Source organism: Rhinolophus sinicus, chromosome 3, assembly GCF_057876585.1.
Source record: "Rhinolophus sinicus isolate RSI-liver-muscle chromosome 3, RSI-T2T, whole genome shotgun sequence".
Classification (NCBI taxonomy): Eukaryota; Metazoa; Chordata; class Mammalia; order Chiroptera; family Rhinolophidae; genus Rhinolophus; species Rhinolophus sinicus.
This window is the reverse complement of record NC_142503.1, coordinates 89,780,161-89,788,939: the sequence shown is the minus strand read 5'-3', so window position 1 is coordinate 89,788,939 and position 8,779 is coordinate 89,780,161. Positions and strand designations below refer to the sequence as shown.

At 41.4% G+C, this 8,779-nt stretch overlaps 1 non-coding gene across 1 annotated transcript; it reads left to right on the top strand.

Annotated features, from left to right (window-relative positions):
* The first annotated feature begins 1,196 nt into the window (after positions 1 to 1,196).
* On the top strand, positions 1,197 to 7,038 carry LOC109438457 (uncharacterized). Its single transcript, XR_012494949.2, has 2 exons — positions 1,197 to 2,030; positions 5,116 to 7,038. It is a non-coding gene; the product is annotated as an uncharacterized LOC109438457 (transcript).
* Positions 7,039 to 8,779: the final 1,741 nt, after the last annotated feature.

Here is an 8,779-nt window from a genome sequence, read left to right as displayed (position 1 = left end):
ATAATATATAGCTTTAAAGAAAATGTGTAAGCAACCATTCCCAAGGAATTGAGCACTTCGTTAATCTTTCCTTTATGCCTACCATTGCACTAGGCATGGATAGATACAAAATAAGTAAAATATCACACCAGACTTGATGCCTGCCCCGAATATGAGTTTGTCTTCCTGACTGCTTTGCCTCTATCAGCACCATCATCTGAGGGCTTACAGGATGCCGTGTCCATTGGACATACCTTAAACCAAGGAAGCTATTTTGTAGTCAAGGAGGTGTGACAATGAGCTTGTAAAACACAGAATTCATGGTGCTTACTCACCACTCAGAAGCAGTGAGCCTGATAGAAGTGTGGAATGGTATGTCGAAGATTGTTGAATTGCTGATACAAGACATAGCACCTCGCAAAGTTGGGGATACAGTATATGCATTGATATGCACTGAACCAATAACATATATATGGTATTGTGTCTCCAATAAAAAGACTACATAACTACAGGAACCAAGGGTTCAAAACAGGAGTGGCCTCTATTACTGTCAGACCCAGTAATCCATTTATGGAATTTGTGCTTCCTATCTCCAAGGCTAGAATCTGCTGGGCTATAGTCCTGATTCTCAGGTAGAACATTTCTTTTAGGAACTACATTAAGTGTTCTACTGAACTGGAAACAGAATACCACCAGGCCACTTTGGGTTCCTTGTGCCAGTAAATCAATAGGCAAACAATGGAGTTATAAACATCCCCACAGCCCCTGCCACACACACTACATAAATACAAAAACATACCCAGCCAGCTGCACTCAATAACCTACCTTCTTGAACCCTTTATCAGTTTAATGTAAAAACAGGCATGGGAGTAGAGGGGAGAGGGCAGGTTTTAGACAAAGAAGAAAAACAATGCATAACAATGTAATGGCTCTTAGATGACTTGGAACACTGAACAGAAATATGAGGAAGTATGTGGAGGAAGACGTTCTGGGAATATGTCTTCAAGGAGGACCATAGGTTAGTGAGCCAGCCAGTGATAAAGCAGCAAAGACCTACTCAGGTGGTTTATTGAAGAGTCATAGGGAAGTAGAAAGAGAAAAAATGACAACCACAGCAAGGTCAAACCTCATAGGGAATGGAAGACTTATCAGGGCTTTGAAAGTTATGCAGAATATCACCTAGTCATTGGTAACTTCTACAGTAGGTAGCTGTTCCTTTTGTGGACTTTCTATTGTGCTCAAACTTGCCTTGGAACTTAGAGTCGTGTCAGTCATTCAAGGTCTCAGTTACTGTTTTATAAAAGATGAAGTTTCTTGCTCTACCCAAGAAGTAATGGTGAAAGCCGTAATTATTGATAACATTTTGTCAGCAAAATGGCTCAAATTCGACTTACTATAATTAATACCATTGATGTTATTCTGCAAATTCCCTGGACACATTAGCCAGAATCAAATCGTATAACTTCTGTTATTGGAAAGAATGTCTGTTGCCCATAAATCAAGTATTTGAATATACTGTCCATTCAAGTGGTAAGGCATAATCAGGGTCCCCAGAGAAGCAACCACTTCGGGTTTGTTCCTGACTTCACTTTGATCTTCCTCTGTCTACACTTTTGTTTCGGTTCCTCTGCCACAGACACACGATCACTAAGTATTATTGTTTGATAATAACTAGAATTCCGATTACTGCCATCAGTAAGAAGAAGTTGGAGAAACATGTAAGTATCTGAGCAGGGCAGTATCAAGGGAAACTTAACCCCCACTTTATCTGGATTGTTAAAGCTGAGCTGAGGAGAGAGATGCCCTCCCCAAAGCCGAACCCTGCGATTGGAGAACAAGGACGCCTAGTCCTCCCGCATTTCTAGAGCGGACCCCGAAACGCAGCCCAGTCCCGGAAGACGGGGGTTGACGCACTTCCGGCTTCTGTGACAGACACAGTCTCACTGAGTTAGGGTGAGCAGAGTTCATTGGTAACAAACTCGCTGTCCTACGATCCTCTGGGTCAGCTCCCTTTTCCATTCCAGCACCCCCAGGCTTCTCCGGGGTTCACGGTGAGACGTGGGTCCAACCGGGGAAGACGGGTGGGGACAGAGGTGGATGAGTATGGCTGTGTTGCGCGGTCCCTCACGTCACGACCGCCCTCGAACGGGGTGGAGGGTCCACGTCCCCATCCTGCACCCCAGCCTTAGCGGTAGGCAGCGCCGTTTCCCTGCAGACAGCCCCGGATCCAAGCGGGAAGGGAACGACGACGTTTTCATTTCCCGACTAAGGTAGGATGAGATGCCTGGGGGACCGTGAGTAGGCAATCTGCGTGTCCCCGGGAAGAAGCAGTCTCGTCCTTGGTTTTCACTCAAAGGGGTCGGGGACAAAATGACTCGTTTAATTTCCGTGTTCCCTAGGGAATCATTCCATTTGCTCTCTTTCCGGTGAGCTTTTTTTCTAAGTTTCTAGGGACCCGAGGTGCAAAATGAGGAAGACACTCAAGGCTCCTAATCAAGCTCCACGGGCTGTTTTCTTGGTTGTTTTTTGTAATAGTGGACAAGTGTAAACCTCTCAAGTGTTTGCAGATCATCTGCTCACCCCCCAAACCCACCTCTATTAATGGTGGTGATTAAAGAGTGTTTGAAGCCTCATGAATATTGTGATTTGGATGCAGTAAGATTATATATATTTCACCCTTTTCCTTTAAGTTTCTGAACTTTCTGAATTTTTTTAATGTATGATTTCAGACATTAGTTGGATTTTTCAGTTGTGGGAGCTGAGTTTGACTTGGTGCGGTGTTTAGTGAAGGGAGGTTGTGGTGATGTAGTGGCAAGTGTGTTGGGCCTTTAGGAGACTAATTACCAGTGCTCCCTGCCACTGACTACAAGGGTGGTCTTGGACAAAACACCACCAAGTCTCAATTTTGTCCTAAGTAAAATAAACTAGCTTATCTCAAAGGGCCCTTCCAACTTGAAAATTCATTGATAGAGTGATATAACTGAAAAATCCAGCTAGGCCAAACCTGATGCCCCATCTCCATTTCCTGCAGTACCACCAGGATACAGAAAGATACTTTCATTATGGAGAGAGAGGTATAAGAAAACACAGGCCAGTGCTAAAAAGATCATTTGCAATCAATAAATGAATTGTGGAGAATATACTGAAAGCAGATCAATGAAACCTTATTGTTTGCTGGAGAAATAGGTTGGTTACACAGTGTAATAGGAAATATATAAGACACTTACCGAATTAACATAATTTTTTATGCGTTTTAAACCCGCTGCCATAATATTTTTCCCATTCTTACTCAGATGTTTCATAAATAACCCGACAGTCGCAATGTTCTGAAATCTGTTCAATTTTTATAAATGACATGCCCTTCTAAATACCGAAATACCAGGCCTATAATGAATTTGTTGAACTTTGTACAAATGGGCAGAAAATGTTGACATTGTATTCCTTCAAACAAATATTTTTTAAATGCCTGTGGGTTGCAAGGAACAATAAGCGACTTAAGGGCAACCATGAAAGCAAAAGACAGTCTTTATTCTTGAGGAGTTAATCTAGTTGAGATAAGGCATGAAAGCATTAAAAATTAAATTTCAGCATAAAAGCCATCAAAATATTACAGACCAAACAGTGATGGAGACAGTTAACGAGTCTAAAGTCAAAAGATGACTGGGTGCTAGGATCATTCAAGAAATGTAAAATAAAACCTAGTCTTTCTACAGCTATTTGCCCAGCATGTGAGCAGGAAACATCCAGGTAGGCCTGTCCAGGTTGGGGAGGCATGACTATGCTCCTGCCCTCATCTCTGCATCTTTTGAGTTTCACCTCCTTGGAGTCCCTTCATTTTGACAAATACTGCCACATGGGGGAAGGCCTCTGGGGATGTCATGCCCCCTCCCCCACCTTTAAAACTTTAACCCAGATGTCAAAAACCAAAATTCATTTTCCTCGATCTTAAAATACCTGAGACAGAATGAAGGGAAATGAGCAAAGAAAATATGATAGTTGGAAGATGAATATAAGAAGGGCAACAGGGGCCAGCCCGGTGGCTCAGGCGGTTAGAGCTCCATGCTCCTAACTCCGAAGGCTGCCAGTTCGAGTCCCACATGGGCCAGTGGGCTCTCAACGACAAGGTTGCCAATTCAATCCCTCGAGTCCTGCAAGGGATGGTGGGCTCCGCCCCCTGCAACTAAGATTGAACAGGGCACCTTGAGCTGAGCTGCTGCTGAGCTGCTGCTGAGTTCCCGGATGACTCAGCTGGTTGAAATGCGTCCTCTCAACCACAAGGTTGCCGGTTCGACTCCCACAAGGGATGGTGGGCTGTGCCCCCTGCAACTAGAAAACGGCAACTGCACCTGGAGCTGAGCTGCGCCCTTCACAACTAAGACTGAACGGACAACAACTTGAAGCTGAATGGCACCCTCCACAACTAAGATTGAAAGGACAACAACTTGACTTGGAAGAAAAAAAAAGGCCTGGAAGTACATACTGTTCCCCAATAAAGTCCTGTAAAAAAAAAAAAAAAATCAACTTAAAAAAAAAAAGAAGGGCAACACATGATGACAGAGGTTGGTGCAAAAGTTATTGCGGGTTTTGCAGTTTAACTTTTTAAACCGCATTTACTTTTGCAATATATGCTATAAAATGGCAGCAAAAGTTAGGGCTTATCAGGAAAGATTAAATGAGTTTCAGCATTTTAAAAATATAAATACAAGTTTTAGTTTTCCCTACGCCCCAGCAGATCATCTTGTACACTCTGCTTTGGTGATCACTTTTTAGAGTGACTAGATGTCACTGTAGCAGCATACTTAGGGCCTTGGGCTTCAGACTTGGGTTTGAGTACTGGCTCTACTAAACTATACGTTATTTAATCTTTCTCAGCTCCTCTTTTTCATCTGTAAAATAGGAATAATAATCTTGTGTACTTTATTAGGTTTCCATGGACATTAAATGAGCTGGTTATGTAAGGCATCAAATCTGCGTGGCGCACAGCTAACACAAATGACAGTTGTTCAGCATTTACCATGTCACACCATTGGATTTAGTGAATTGTCTTCATGAATACTTACATGAGGTGTTGGCAGTACTTACATAGCAATACAATGTTACTTTTTAATGCTTCTATTAAATTTTTCTACCCTACAGGATTGTAAAAACCAATCTCATAAAATACCTAGCTCAGAAAGGACAGTCCTGCAAACAGACCCTATTTGGATCAAGTGAGCCAGTTCCTTGAACCTGAAATAATGACTGCTGAGTCAAGGGATACTGCAGATCTGTCTCCCCAGACTACTCAGGAGATGGAAGGCATAGTGATAGTGAAAGTGGAGGAGGAAGATGAAGATGAGGAGGACCATTTTCAAAGAGAAAGAAATAAGATAGAGTTATCACCACAATTTCCTAGTCGTTCCACAACTATGAATGAGAGAGCCTTATTATCATCGTATTTAGTTGCATATCGAGTGGCAAAAGAGAAAATGGCTCACACAGCTGCTGAAAAAATTATTCTTCCAGCATGTATGGATATGGTACGTACAATTTTTGACGATAAATCAGCTGATAAATTAAGAACGATACCTCTTAGTGATAATACAATATCTCGTCGAATCTGTACTATTGCAAAACATTTAGAAACAATGCTCATTACACGGCTACAGTCTGGTATAGATTTTGCTATCCAACTTGATGAGAGCACTGATAATGCAAGTTGTCCAACACTCTTGGTTTATGTGAGATATGTGTGGCAAGATGATTTTATAGAGGATCTGTTGTGTTGTTTAAATTTAAATTCACATATAACTAGATTAGATTTATTTACTGAATTAGAAAACTGCATTGTTGGTCAATATAAATTAAACTGGAAAAATTGTAAGGGAATTTCCAGTGATGGAGCAGCAAATATGACTGGAAAACATAGCAGAGTTATTGAAAAATTGCTAGAAGCAACCCATAACAATGCTCTTTGGAATCACTGTTTTATTCATCGAGAAGCTTTGGTATCCAAAGAAATTCCACCAAGTCTAATGGATGTATTGAGAAATGCAGTGAAAACTGTTAATTTTATTAAAGGAAGCTCACTGAACAGCCGACTTCTTGAAATACTTTGTTCAGAGATTGGAGTTGACCATACCCACTTACTGTGTTACACGGAAGTTCGTTGGTTGTCTCAAGGAAAAGTATTGAGCAGAGTATATGAACTCAGGCATGAGATTTACACTTTTCTCATTGAAAAGCAATCTTATTTGGCAACTATGTTTGAAGATGACATTTTGGTAACAAAATTGGCATATTTAAGTGATATTTTTGGCATTCTTAATGAATTAAACTTGAAACTACAGGGGAAAAACAATGATATATTTCAATATGTTGACCATATTCTAAGATTCCAAAAGACATTATTATTGTGGCAAACAAGACTTAAAAGTAACTGCCCTAGCTACTATATGTTCCCAACATTGTTACAACACATTGAAGAGAACATTATTAATGAAGACTGCTTAAAAGAAATAAAATTAGAGATATTGTTGCATCTCACGTCTTTGTCTCAAACCTTTAATCATTACTTTCCAGAAGAGATATTTAAATCAGTAAAGGAAAATGTCTGGATGAAAGATCCCTTTGCTTTTCAAACCCCAGAATCAATAATTGAGTTAAACTTGGTGCCTGAAGAAGAGAATGAATTGTTGCAGCTCAGTTCATCATTCACGCTGAGGAATTATTATAAGACATTAAGTTTATCAGCATTTTGGATTAAGATCAAAGATGAATTTCCGTTACTAAGTAGAAAGTGTATATTGCTATTATTACCATTCACAAATACCCATCTGTGTGAACTAGGATTTTCAATCTTGACGCGATTAAAAACAAAGAAAAGAAATAGGCTCAATAGTGCACCTGACATGCGTGTAGCCTTATCTTCATGTGTCCCTGACTGGAATGAACTTATGAACAGGCAAGCACACCCATCACATTAAATACAATCTTTGTGAAAGTTTGGTTTTGTATTTAATTTTAGGCAGTGTTTTGTATATTGTATTTAAATAGTAATAAAATTCTATTTGGAATTGACTATATTTCTTTTTCCTGTATAGTAACAGTAAGCATTGTTTTAGGAAACTTGTCAGTTACATGAAGGTGTGTGTACAGGGTAATATTGTAAAATACGTTTCTGGGAATGTCACTTTTGAGAAATAGCGCTCTTGATAGTGTTATGATCAGACCTGTTCCCCTGTCCACTGCTGCTGTCTTGCTCCTTCCTTTCAGGCAGAGCCCCCTTCAGTTTCTCACCATGGATGTGCCTCTGTGCTCTTCCCTAGTTTTAATTCCAGGAAGTGAATCTCAATGCTAATCCTGGTTTAATACCATCCTCCTTGTCACTGGGTTTATGTAACCAGGGGCATGTGTTATCATTCTAGCTAATGAGGTGTGTAGGGCAGTCTATCAGGATATTTCTGTGAAGGTTTCCCTTGCTCTCAGACAGGGACACAAGAGAAAAGATAGTGGCATAGCAACAAGGATAGCAAAACTGAAACCCACAAGGCAGCATCTACAACAATACCAGGTGACTGGTCCCACCAACAGTTACAAAATTAATGTAGTCGCAAGCCACTGTGTGAAAGGAAGCAGAAAAGCAACAAGCATCTGAAAGATCTGACAACTGCAAAATAATCAACAGGTAGGTGTTCGTGCAAATTACAGTGAGGTGTATTGAGAGAAGCACACTTCAATAGAGGGGAAGTTTTAGGGGTTTGTGGTAAACTCTGGGAGCAGTTTAGGGCCTGTGAAATAGAGCCCAAATTGACCAAGACGAGGAGAGACCAAGTCCTTGTGTCCTTGAGGATACGCCAGAGCCCAGAAGGTGAGTAATTCTGGGGAAGAGAGCCGGGGCCCCAAGCTCAGGCTGCAGACCTCACTGAGCAGTCGGTCTGCGGGCTTTCTGTCCCAACTACCCAGTTCTGTGACAAGTCTGACACAAGCAAATGGGGGTGGTGTGCCTGGTAAATGTGTGTGCCCTGTCCAATGGATGGGTGGAGAGGAAGGGGAGCCCACAGCACAGCCAAAGCTTCACCTACACCAACCCGGGCCAGCGTTAAGTCAGGTGAGAACGCTGGCCTGGAGATGCTGGCATTGATTTTTCACATGAAAGAAGGAATTGGAGTTCGGCGGTGAGTGATGGCAGAAGGTCCCACACAGAGGAGTCAGGAGATTGAGTCCAGTCATGGACCTGTCACTTCCTAACTGAACTGGCCCAGATTTGCTACTATGAGACTATCCTTTTCAATGTAAGGATGTTTTGCAAACAGTCCCTATACATTATCTGGTGCAGTGATTACTGTGAACACCAAACACTCCATCCTGGGGGGCTGGGTCTACCACATGTGCAAACCCTTCTTCCAGTTCTTACCATTATGGTTGGTGCCAAAGGGGTGATGCAAAGGGGGGTCTACAGCCCAAGTACCAGATCCCGGATTTAGGAGACTGGTTTCTAGCCCCATATGGCCTTCTTTGGCTGTTCCCACTGCAGTCCGTGTGGGCCCAGGAAATTAGGAAACTTTATGGAATGTTAAAATTATCTGTTGAATTTCTTCATTTTGTAGGTGAGAAAACTGACTCACCAGCCATTATTAGAACTCTTGGTTTTGAATGCTTCCGATGTTTTTTCCTCTGTGTTACAGAAGTATTTTAATATTAGACTCAATACAATTAAGAAGGAAAATCTATGCTTAATAATATATCCCAAAAATAGAGGAAAATGGATTTTGGCTTATCCATTATTTTAGGATAATTGTGCCAACAGCTTTTCTCAGCT